This window comes from Bubalus bubalis, chromosome 5 (genome assembly GCF_019923935.1).
Source record: "Bubalus bubalis isolate 160015118507 breed Murrah chromosome 5, NDDB_SH_1, whole genome shotgun sequence".
NCBI lineage: Eukaryota > Metazoa > Chordata > Mammalia > Artiodactyla > Bovidae > Bubalus > Bubalus bubalis.
In genome coordinates, this window is record NC_059161.1 from 74,188,236 (window position 1) to 74,202,038 (window position 13,803).

A 13,803-nucleotide genomic window follows, 5' to 3' on the forward strand; every position below is an offset into this window, starting at 1 on the left:
AAATGCAGTAATCAAGGCTAGTAGGAAAGGGTTGCAGACTTAAAAAATATTCACAACCTAAAAATTGAGAGTTCTGTTTTATGTGGTACAAATTCTTAGGGCCTCAAGACCAAGGGCTAGCATCTCAAGTGACCCTGAGAGAAATGCTTCCAGGACATGAGAGAAAGAGCCAGGTGATATAGAAGTTTTGTAACAAAGGGCAGGTAGTCTTAACATCAAAAGATTATTGCTAAAGAAAACCAGCTATCTCAAGTTAAAGAATTTAGCACTTTTTCTGTATATGAGTAGATGTAAGAGACTGGGGTCACTGAAATCATTTCTTTGATATGCATCTCAGCTATTCTGGGGCCAGAATCCTGTGTTTTTCACATCCTGAGCTGGCATGGCGCTCACTCACTGTAGGGAGTGGCTACAATCTGATAGCTGGCATTCTTCTCCTTCCTAAGTGCTGTTAGGACTCACCAGCTCACCATCTGTGGTGGCTACAATTGCTGGTGACTGTGACATCCTTCGGAGAAGGCAATGGCACCCCACTCCAGTACTCTTGCCTGGGAAATCCCACGGAGGGAGGAGCCTGGTAGGCTGTAGTCCATGGGGTCGCTGAGGGTTGGACACGACTGCCGGGAGCCGGCGAGAGACATTCCACTCGTGACAAAGGTCATGAGGAAGGAGGCTCGGCATATGCAAAGGCGGGATCGAGCCTCAGGAGTCCCCCCGGATATTCTCGAGCATCTACCCCCAATAAACCAGAGTCTGCCTACTTTATTGCTTTGTGCTCTCACCTCTGACTTTACTGGGGGCTGTCCCCCACCACCATTTCGCTCTCTCTGTCAAAGAGCTAACTTACGGCTCCAATTAATACAGTTCCTGGGCAATTAGGAGTGTTTAAATCCAAACCCCTCAGATGGCTCTCTAACTCGCCTGACAAGTTTACCCGGACACCTACAGCTATGCATAAGATTGTTGACAGTCTCCCAGCCTCAAGAGGCACGGGAAGCTTAAGATATTCAAATAGCTTAGAGCCTCTCAGAGAGTTAGAAACTGTCAGAATAAAACTAGTAAAAGATTTCATTGATGAGCCAATGTTTGTTGCCAAGTTTTCACATCCCCTGAATTGTATCCTTGAATGTGTATTCATTAATATAGTTGGTATGTAGAAAAAATAAGTAGTGGCCTTGGTGTTAGTAACTTTAGACCCTTAAGGTAATAAATTCTTTCCTTTGTAAACCCATTACACATCCGCCCTATAGGAATGTAATTTTATCTTCGAAAGATGGCGCCAAACCTTAAAATAATTACTCTTAGAGAAAATAAGTCTTTGTTGATAAGTCCTTGTCAAGAGTCATAAAATGTTAATAGGCCTTCTGGCCAGAAGATGATGTAAATCACCTAAACCATTTGTATACGATAAATTTGCAGGAAAGAAACCCTGGTTTTTGATAAGGATCAAAAACTGCTGACTTTGCATCCCCTATTATCCTCTATGTGTAACTTAGGGTATAAAAGCCCCTGTTGAAAATAAAGCTACGGGCCTTGCTCACCAACGCTTGGTCTCCCCATGTCATTCTTCCCCTCAACCTCCAGCTGAGTATCCATCTGGAGCGTGGATATCCTCTGCGACCATTTATTTGCCTGGGCTTCTAAGACCCACTCGAGAAGGTGTCTAAGGTGGGGCACCTTCCGCTATTCGAGAGGGCGCCTGTGGCCTCTGTGGTCAGAGCTAACCTGGTGTCACGGGTTATATTGATTTTCCGCGTAAACCAAGCTACTCAGCTTCTTTTCTCCACTGAATTTTCCTACTGAGCTATCCTCATTCTATTCCTCTTTATATCTCTGAATAAATAAATAAATAAATAAATAGGTCGCCTACGCCGTCTCCCCTTCGAATACCCTGGATCAGCCAGGGCTGGACCTCGGCACACGACTGAGCGACTTCACTTTCACTTTTCACTTTCATGCATTGGAGAAGGAAATGGCAACCCACTCCAGTGTTCTTGCCTGGAGAATCCCAGGGATGGGGGAGCCTGGTGGGCTGCCATCTCTGGGGTCGCACAGAGTCAGACACGACTGAAGCGGCTTAGCAGCAGCAGCAGCAGCAACAGTGACATCCTGGCCTAATGATATGACAGGGCATATTACATCTCTCAGGTGAGTTGGAGATTCAGAGCTCAGGGCTGGCTTGGAGGCTAGGTGTGCTGGCCCACCACATTCCATCACTGGAAAAACAAAGTCTTGTGATTGAAATCAGTGGCAAGGGAAACAAGTTGAACGTCACACCTTTTCAAATTTATGCAGTGAATACTGTCTTCCTATATACGGTGCATCGATTTGAAAGTCTTTTACAAAGTTCTAGGTACTGAATTCTTATTTTTGTTTTGCTAATTATGTTTAATTTTCTGTCCTGCCAAACTATATCAAGGAAATAATATGTACAAATAAGCACAGGATGCTAAAGTTTATTCTTCTTCCCAGATCTATTTCCTCCCATACAAGAACATCAATCGTTACATAATTTCTATAAGATTCTGGAGTTGAAAGCCCATCCTGGGTATTATACAAATGTTCTTTTATAATCCTTTATGCCATTTCTGATTAAGGTAATTCACTCTTTTCATTACTGTTTTTCTTTTATTAAAATACCATCACTAATTAGGTGACAATGACTTAAAGGAAAGAAGTAGGAGAAAGGCCTGACTATGCTGCTGGACACACCAGCTACTTCTATTGGTCTGAGGTTTAAGCAGGAACCCCAAATTAAACATTATTCCTAGGAATGCAGTGATGAAATTCAAACATACTTTCCCCATCCCATACTGTGGGAAATTGTCCAATTCTTGTCCAATTTGAATATTCTACTAGGATATTTTATATCAGAGGAGTTCTGAAATATTGATATATAAACATTCTGAGCATATTTAATGCAATAAAATCCCAAATTATTACCACACATAAAATTCTTCCTGCATTTATATTAGTCTTCTCAAGTGGGTACGATTTATCTTTCTCCAATAAAAATTATCCTTTTTGTTATTTAACTCACACTGCAATATCTTGTAGTCCATAATAAATTATAAATCCTCTTTTTGCTGGTGGACATCTAGGTTACTTCCATGTCCTGGCTATTATAAACAGTGCTGCGATGAACACTGGGGTACACGTGTCTCTTTCCCTTCTGGTTTCCTCAGTGTGTATGCCCAGCAGTGGGATTGCTGGATCATAAGGCAGTTCTATTTCCAGTTTTTTAAGGAATCTCCACACTGTTCTCCATAGTGGCTGTACTAGTTTGCATTCCCACCAACAGTGTAAGAGGGTTCCCTTTTCTCCACACCCTCTCCAGCATTTATTACTTGTAGACTTTTGGATCGCAGCTAAATCCTCTTTTTGAATGTACAAGCTGAGAGTCACACCAGAAACAAACTATACCTTACTGAGTTCTTTAAAGGCATAGAAAGCTTTGGAAAAGAATAAATGTCTCTGGAGAAATGTCCTGACAAAGCAGTAATAAAAAGGTCACACTACGTTTCATGCAGCATTTGCCTTGTTTAATAAGAATTATATCCCCAAATGTGTTTTAACGACTGATAATTAGAAACATTATAGTTAAAGAAGGAATCAAGACTACCTTAATACTAGGTTAAGCACACTGGTCTAAATTTTTTATCAAAATGGCAACTCTCTGATACGGGCATTCAGATTTATTCTCAAAGCTTTTTAACTTTTCCTAAATATCAGGGGCAGAGTGTTTTGCAGTTCTTATTTTATTATAACTCGAGACCAGTTTTTAACAGTTATTACTTTAAGAATCATGGCTTATGTCTGAAGGCTGAAATAAGAACAGATCATAAGCATATGAGAGCATGAATTTAAATGGATATATGGAGAATAAAAGAGGTATAGAGTTTACCATAAAATCAGTGGCATATTTATTAAAATACTTGATCACATTCCTTTCAAGAAAAAAATATTTAAATTTTAAGTTGTATGAGAGAGAAAAAAAGAAAGGAAACACCTTCATGTGCTTTGCATTGAACTTTCTTGCAAGAGTTCATTTAAATACCATCGCATGTAGATGAAAGACAGCTGATATGCCAATGACATTCTTATTCCTGCTGAGAACTTATTTTCAGTAATATTCAATCAGTTTAAAACAACTTCAAACTATCAGTCTGATACAATGACAAGCTCAAAAAAGAAAAGGGCTAGTCACTCAGTCCTGTCTGACTCTTTGCAACCGCATGCACTGGAGGCTGCGAGGCTCCTCTGTCCATGGGATTCTCTAAGCAAGAATACTGGAGTGGGTTGACATTCCCCTTTCCAGGGTATCTTCCTGACCCAGGGATTGAACTTGAGTCTCCTACATTAAAGGCAGATTCTTTACCTTCTGGCCAACTCAAATATACAGCTGGATAAAAATTTCAACAGTGTTGCTTACTAAAGGCAGACTCCTTAATGTCTTTTAATTCATAGATCTTCATCTCTAAAACTGGAAAAATCCTGTCTCCTTTGGAGGGATCTTGTGATGTGTCAGGGAGGTGCTAAGCTGCATCAGGACAGCGTCTCAATAAATACTGTCTTATCCTGTCACTAGAGATTCTGGAAATGTCTATCCATTGGGTCGAGGGGTTCAGTCTATTTGATGATTCAGTGACTTTGTTATAGTCTAAATGAGCCCAATGCAAACTACTGAATAAAAAGACATCATCAATATGTTAAATATCTAATCTTAAAGAACCCATCTGCCAATGCAGGAGACCTAAGAATTGCAGATTTGATCCCTGGCCTGGAAAGATCTCCAGTAGCATATTGGGCACCTAACGCAGAGTTCCAAAGAATAGCAAGAAGAGATAACAAAGCCTTCTTCAGCGATCAGTGCAAAGAAATAGAGGAAAACAACAGAATGGGAAAGAATAGGGATCTCTTCAAGAAAATCAGAGATACCGAAGGAACATTTCACGCAAAGATGAGCTCGATAAAGGACAGAAATGGTATGGACCTGACAGAAGCAAAAGATATTAAGAAGAGATGGCAAGAATACACAAAAGAACTGTACAAAAAAGATCTTCATGACCCAGATAATCACGATGGTGTGATCACTGCCCTAGAGCCAGAGATGCTGGAATGTGAAGTCAAGTGGGCCTTAGAAAGCATCACTACGAATAAAGCTAGTGGAGGTGATGGAATTCCAGTTGAGCTATTGAAAATCCTGAAAGATGATGCTGTGAAAGTGCTGCACTCAACATGCCAGCACATTTGGAAAACTCAGCAGTGGCCACAGGACTGGAAACGGTCAGTTTTCATGCCAATCCCAAAGAAAGCCAATGCCAAAGAATGCTCAAACTACCGCACAATTTCACTCATCTCACACGCTAGTAAAGTAATGCTCAAAATTCTCCAAGCCAGGCTTCAGCAATACGTAAACCGTGAGCTTCCAGATGTTAAAGCTGGTTTTAGAAAAGGCAGAGGAACCAGAGATCACATTGCCAACATCTGGTGGATCATGGAAAAAGCAAGAGAGTTCCAGAAAAACATCTATTTCTGCTTTATTGACTATGCCAAAGCCTTTCACTGTGTGGATCACAATAAACTGTGGAAAATTCTGAAAGAGATGGGCATACCAGACCATCTGACCTGCCTCTTGAGAAATCTGTATGCAGGTCAGGAAGCAACAGTTAGAACTGGACATGGAAAAACAGACTGGTTCCAAATAGGAAAAGGAGTTCGTCAAGGCTATATATTGTCACCCTGTTTGTTTAACTTATATGCAGAGTACATCATGAGAAACGCTGGACTGGAAGAAACACAAGCTAGAATCAAGAATGCCCTAAGAAATATCAATAACCTCAGATACGCAGATGACACCACCCTTATGGCAGAAAGTGAAGAGGAACTAAAAAGCCTCTTGATGAAAGTGAAAGTGGACAAAGGTCAACAAAAACGCAAGGCAAAAACAAAGCCCAGTTGATTAAGAGCACTTGGTAAGAAAGGGGTATTAAAATGATGCAATACAAGCAAGTAGCCCTCACTTGTCTACCAACTCATCAATTCATTTTGTAGGATCTAGAAGTTCTAATGAGGTGGATGAAACTGGAGCCGATTATACAGAGTGAAGTAAGCCAGAAAGAAAAACACCAATACAGTATACTAACGCATATATATGGAATTTAGAAAGATGGTAATAATAACCCTGTATGTGAGGCAGCAAAAGAGACACAGATGTATAGAACAGTCTTTTGGACTCTGTGGGAGAGGGAGAGGGTAGGATGATTTGGGAGAATGGCATTGTAACATGTATAATATCATATAAGAAACAAATCGCCAGTCCAGGTTCGATGCAGGATACAGGATGCTTGAGGCTGGTGCACTGGGATGACCCAGAGGGATGGTATGGGGAGGGAGGTGGGAGGAGTGTTCAGGATTGGGAACATGTGTATACCCATGGCAGATTCATGTTGATGTATGGCAAACCAATACAATATTGTAAAGTAATTAGCCTCCAGTTAAAATAAATAAATTTAAATTAAAAAGAAAAAAAAAAGAAACTGAAAGTGGAGAGTGAAAAAATTCGCTTAAAGCTCAACATTCAGAAAACGAAGATCATGGCATCTGGTCCCACCACTTCATGGGAAATAGATGGGGCAACAGTGGAAACAGTGTCAGACTTTATTTTTCTGGGCTCCCAAATCACTGCAGATGGTGACTGCAGCCATAAAATTAAAAGACGCTTACTCCTTGGAAGGAAAGTTATGACCAACCTAGATAGCATATTCAAAAGCAGAGACATTACTTTGCCAACAAAGGTCCGTCTACTCAAGGCTATGGTTTTTCCTGTGGTCGTGTATGAATGTGAGAGTTGGACTGTGAAGACAGCTGAGCTCCGAAGAATTGATGCTTGTGAACTGTGGTGGTGGAGAAGACTCTTGAGAGTCCCTTGGACTGCAAGGAGATCCAACCAGTCCATTCTGAAGGAGACTGTCCCTGGGATTTCTTTGGAAGGAATGATACTAAAGCTGAAACTCCAGTACTTTGGCCACCTGATGCGAAGAGTTGACTCATTTGAAAAGAGTCTGATGCTGGGAGGGATTGGGGGCAGGAGGAGAAGGGGACGCCAGAGGATGAGATGGCTGGATGGCATCACTAACTCGATGCACGTGAGTCTGAGTGAACTCCGGGAGTTGGTGATGGACAGGGCGGCCTGGCGTGCTGCGATCCATGGGGTCGCAAAGAGTGGGACATGACTGAGTGGCTGATCTGATATGAATGACCTGGGGAGTTCCTCTTTCAGTATCCTATCATTTTGCTTTTTCATACTGTTCATGGGGTTCTCAAGGCAAGAATACTGAAGTGGTTTGCCATTCCCTTCTCCAGTGGACCACATTCTGTCAGACCTCTCCACCATGACCCGCCCGTCTTGGGTGGCCCCACACGGCATGGCTTAGTTTCATTGAGTTTCATGGCATGGCTTAGTTTCATTGAGTTAGACAAGGCTGTGGACCGTGTGATTAGATTGACTAGTTTTCTGTGATTATGGTTTCAGTGTGTCTGCCCTTTGATGCCCTCTCGCAACACCTACCGTCTTACTTGGGTTTCTCTTACCTTGGACGTGGGGTATCTCTTCACAGCAGCTCCAGCAAAGCGCAGCCACTGCTTATTACCTTGGACGAGGATTATCTCCTCTCCAGAAAGAATGAAGGGATGGAGGCAAACCAAAAATAGTACCCAGTTGTGGATGTGCCTGGTGATGGAAGCAAGGTCCAATGCTGTATAGCGCAATATTACATAGGAACCTGGAATGTTAGGTCCATGAATCAAGGCAAATTGGAAGTGGTCAAACAGGAGATGGCAAGAGTGAACGTCAACATTCTAGGAATCAGTGAACTAAAATGGACTGGAATGGGTGAATTTAACTCAGATGACCATTATATCTACTACTGTGGGCAGGAATCCCTTAGAAGAAATGGAGTAGCCATCATGGGCAACAAAAGAGTTTGAAATGCCTTATTGCCTTATTGCCAAATTCAGACTGAAATTGAAGAAAGTAGGGAAAACTACTAGACCATTCAGGTATGACCTAAATCAAATCCCTGATGATTATACAGTGGAAGTGAGAAATAGATTTAACGGACTAGATCTGATAGATAGAGTGCCTGATGAACTATGGATGGAGGTTTGTGACATTGTACAGGAGACAGGGATCAAGACCATCCCCATGGAAAAGAAATGCAAAAAAGCAAAAATGGCTATCTGGGGAGGCCTTACAAATAGCTGTGAAAAGAAGAGAAATGAAAAGCAAAAGAGAAAAGGAAAGATATAAGCAGCTGAATGCAGAGTTCCAAAGAAGAGCAAGGGGAGATAAGAAAGCCTTCCTCACCGATCAATGCAAAAACATAGAGTTAAACAACAGAATGGGCAAGACTAGAGATCTCTTCAAGAAAATTAGAGATACCAAGGGAACATTTCATGCAAAGATGGGCTCGATAAAGGACAGAAATGGTATGGACCTAACAGAAGCAGAAGATATTAAGAAGAGTTGGCAAGAATACACAGAAGAACTATACAAAAAAATCTTCACGACCAAGATAATCACGATGGTATGATCACTCACCTAGAGCCAGACATGCTGGAATGCAAAGTCAAGTGGGCCTTAGAAAGCATCAGTACAAGCAAAGCTAGTGGAGGTGATGGAATTCCAGTTGGGCTATTGAAAATCCTGAAAGATGATGCTGTGAAAGTGCTGCACTCAATATGCCAGCAAATTTGGAAAACTCAGCAGTGGCCTCCGGACTGGAAAAGGTCAGTTTTCATTCCAATCCCAAAGAAAGGCAATGCCAAAGAATGCTCAAACAACCGCACAATTGCACTCATCTCACACACTAGTAAAGTAATGCTCAAAATTCTCCAAGCCAGGCTTCAACGATATGTGAACCATGAACTTCCAGATGATCAAGCTGGTTTTAGAAAAGGCAGAGGAACCACGAGAGATCAAATTTCCAACATGTGCTGGATCATGGAAAAAGCAAGAGAGTTCCAGAAAAACATCTATTTCTGCCTTATTGACCATGCAAAGCCTTTGACTGTGTGGATCACAATAAAATGTGGGAAATTCTGAAAGAGATGGGAATACCAGACCACCTCGGCTGCCTCTTGCAAAACTTGTATGCAGGTCAGGAAGCAACAGTTAGAACTGGACATGGAACAACTGACTGTTTCCAAATAGAAAAAGGAGTACATCAAGGCTGTATATTGTCACCTTGCTTATTTAAATTCTATGCAGAGTATATCATGAGAAATCTGGGCTGAAAGAAGCACAAGCTGGAATCAAGATTGCCAGGAGAAATATCAATCACCTCAGATATGCAGATGACACTACCCTTAAGGCAGAAAGCAAAGAGGAACTATAAAGCCTCTTGATGAAAGTGAAAGAGGAGAGTGAAAAAGTTGGCTTAAAACTCCACATTCAGAAAACTAAGATCATGGTATCTGGTCCCATCACTTCATGTGGGATAGCTGAGGAAACAGTGGAAACAGTGTCAGGCTTTATTTTATTGCGCTCTGAAATCACTGCAAATTGTGACTGCAGCCTTGAAATTAAAAGAGGCTTACTCCTTGGAAGGAAAGTTATGACCAACCTAGATAGCATATTGAAAGGCAGAGACATTACTTTGCCAACAAAGGCCTGTGTACTCAAGGCTATGGTTTTTCCAGTGATCATGTATGGATGTGAGAGTGGGACAGTGAAGAAAGCTGAGTGACGAAGAATTGATGCTTTTGAACTGTGGTGTTGGAGAAGACTCTTGAGAGTCCCTTGGACTGCAAGGAGATCCAACCAGTCCATTCTAAAGGAGATCAGCCCTTCTTTGGAAGGAATGATGCTAAATCTGGAAAAAAAAAAAAAAAAGTCCAGTACTTTGGCTACCTCATAGGAAGAGTTGACTCATTGGAAAAGACTCTGATGCTGGGAGGGATTGGGGGCAGGAGGAGAAGGGGACGACAGTGGAAGAGATGGCTGGATGGCATCACCGACTCAATGGACGTTAGTTTGAGTGAACTCCGGGAATTGGTGATGGACAAGGAGGCCTGGCATGCTGCCATTCATGGAGTCGCAAAGAGTCGGACATGACTGAGCAACTGAACTGAACTGAACTTAGACAGATCTCCTGGAAAAGGAAATGCAACCCAGTCCACTAATTTTGCCTGGAGAGTCCCATGGATAGAGGAATCTGGAGGGCTACAGTCCATAGGTTGGCAAAGAGTTGGACAGAAGTAAAGTGACTAAGCACAAACATGTTACCAGTTTGTTTACTATAATGATTGACTCTGAGATTGGAACAAAAGAATGGTTTCAGTGTGGAACCATCTTTAGAAGTGAAGGGAAATTTGTGTCAAAAATATTGAACACCCTCTGGCTAAAACAATGGATCTAGAAGGTTTTCAGTTCAGTCACTAAGTCCTGTCTCACTCTTTGTGACCCCATGGACTGCATCAGGCCAGGCCTCCCTGTCCATTACCAACTCCCAGAGTTTACTCAAACTCATGTCCATTGAGTCAGTGATGCCATCCACCATTCTCATCCTTTGTGGTCCTCTTCTTCTCCCACCTTCAGGGTCTCCCTTCCAGCATCAGGGTCTTTTCAAATATGTCAGTTCTTCCCATCAGGTGGCCAAAGTATTGGAGTTTCAGCTTCAACATCAGTCCTTCCAATGAATATTCAGGACTGATTTCCTTTAGGATGGACCGGTTGGATCTCCTTTCAGTCCAAGGGACTCTCAAGAGTCTTCTCTAACACCACAATTCAAAAGCATCGATTCTTTGGCACTCAGCTTTCTTTATAGTCCAACTCCCATATCCATACATGACTACTGGAAAAACCATAGCCTTGACTAGGCGGACCTTTGTTGGCAAAGTAATGTCTCTGCTTTTTAATATGCTGTCTAGATTGCTCATAACTTTTCTTCCAAGGAATAAGTGTCTTTTAATTTCGTGGTTGCAATCACCATCTGCAGTAATTTTGGAGCCCCCAAAAAATAAAATCTGCCATGGTTTCCCCATCTACTTGCCATGAAGTGATGGGACCGGATTCCATGATCTTCATTTTCTGAATGTTGAGTTTGAAGACAACTTTTTCACTCTCCTCTTTCAGTTTTATCAAGAGGCTTTTTAGTTCCTCTTCACTTTCTGCCATAAGGGTGGTGTCATCTGCATATCTGAGGTTATTGAAATTTCTCCCGCCAATCTTGATTCCAGCTTGTGCTTCATCCAGCCCAGCATTTCTCATGATGTACTCTGTGTATAAGTTAAATAAACAGGGTGACAACATAAAGCTGTGACGTACTCCTTTTCCTATTTGGAACCAATCTTTAGTTCCATGTCCAGTTCTAACTGTTGCTTCCTGACCTGCATACAGATTTCTCAAGAGGCTGTCAGGTGATCTGGTATTCCCATGTCTTTCAGAATTTTCCACAGTTTATGGTGATCCACAGAGTCAAAGGCATCAGTATAGTGAATAAAGCAGAAATAGATGTCTTTCTGGAACTCTCTTGCTTTTTTGATGATCCAATGGATGTTGGCAATTTGATCTCTGGTTCCTCTGCCTTTTCTAAAACCAGTGGTTTACATATAAAATCCCACGATTTGCATGTTGAAAGAGGGAGGAGTTGGTGGAAACTATTAGATAAGAAATTGATCTTCCTGAGTTTAGCGTTTTATCAGTTGATGCAATTAATTAATTGTTCTTTGTCTGTTGCTGCTGCTGCTGCATTGCTTCAGTCCTGTCTGACTCTGTATGACCCCATAGATGGCAGCCCACCTGGCTCCGATGTCCCTGGGATTCTCCTGGCAAGAACACTGGAGTGGGTTGCCATTTCCTTCTCCAATGCATGAAAGTGAAAAGTGAAAGTGAATTCGCTCAGTGGTGGCCGACTCTTAGCGACCCCATGGACTGCAGCCTACCAGGCTCCTCTGTCCATGGGATTTTCCAGACAAGAGTACTGGAGTGTGTCACCATTGCCTTCTCCAGTTCCTAGTCGGTGTGTGTAAAAATATATACATATATCTCATAAGAATATATAAATACATGTTTTAAAATATATAATCAATATATGTAAGAAAATATAACATTTTTACATTGAAAAAGGGGAAATTGGTAAAGAACAACTATTGTTTAATTAAACTTATATAAAAGTATACCCTAAAAATGGTAAAGAACCTGCCTGCCAATACTAGACTCATAAGAGACACAGGTTCAATCCCTGGGTTGGGAAGATCCCCTAGAGAAGGAAATGGCAACTCACTCCAGTATTGTTGCCTGGAAAGTCCCATGGACAGAGGAGCCTGGCAGACTACAGTCCATGGGGTGATAAAGGGTGAGACACAACTGAGCCCATGATGGATGTTTACCCGAGGAAAAAGATAAATTTATATTTGTGTGGACATGTGTATAAGAAAATTATTACATGTCTTACATAGAAAATTTACTCCTCTTGAAGCAGTATTTAACATGTTTGGAACCAAAATGATTTGAAATGACTTGACTATTGTATGAAAATTGCCCTTTGAACATGATATATACTTTGTAATTTTTACCACTGTGAGAAATGTATCACTGGTAGTGTAAGCACATAAGCATTTTTATTGTAAATTAATGTTTTAAATCCAATTTTGCATAAAACAATGCATTACTGGGCACTGAGAGAGAATTCCAGATGATGAGAGAAGACCCCCTTAAGCATTTGGCTGCATACTGACCAGTATATGTGCCTGAGGTCAGGGAAAACCACTTGGAGGATTGGGTGTGACAGGGCAGAGCCTCCGCACAAGGACAGTCATGTGCGTGTTCCCATCCCCCAGATTGGAAAATCTCAAAGTTTACAGGGTATTGTACATGGAGGGTTTTTCCACAGTAGTAGGAAATAATTAGTCTAAAGCAAAACACTTCAAAAGTTCCAAATAACAAGTCCTATTAACTAGATCCAGAGGATCAAAAGGAATTTCTTATAAACTAGATCCAGAGGATCAAAAGTTTCAAAGGAATTTTAATAAGCCTCAAATTCAAGTATGAGAATATTTGTAGAAGTCAGTATATATACTATCCACTATGTAAAATTTACAGTGTCAGAGAACCAGTGAAAAATTACCAAGCAAGTATTAGAAATAGTAAGCACTGACATTAAAAGAATTATTATATTGTTATTGCCTCTGTCCAAAAAGTAGATACAAAGAAGATCAAAAGGAATGCAAATCAGAGTTTCAGACTTCTAGAGATGAAAATTAAATGTCCAAGTTGAAAATAAATTGGATGTAACTAAAAATAAATTAATATTGTAAGAAAAACTTAATGAAAGACATTACTTTGCCAACAAAGGTCCGTCTAGTCAAGGCTATGGTTTTTCCTGTGGTCTTGTATGGATGTGAGAGTTGGACACATTTCCACATGTGATGGATGAAGAAGGCTGAGTGCCAAAGAATTGATGCTTTTGAATTGTCGTGTTGGAGAAGACTCTTGAGAGTCCCTTGGACTGCGAGGAGGTCCAACCAGTCCATTCTGAAGGAGATTGGCCCTGGGATTGCTTTGGAAGGCATGATGCTAAAGCTGAAACTCCAGTACTTTGGCCACCTCATGCAAAGAGTTGACTCATTGGAAAAGACTCTGATGCTGGGAGGGATTTGGGGGCAGGAGGAGAAGGGGACGACAGAGGATGAGATGGCCGGATGGCATCACTGACTCGATGGACATGAGTCTGAGTGAACTCCGGGAGTTGGTGATGGACACGGAGGCCTTGCGCGCTGCGATTCTTCGGGTCACAAAGA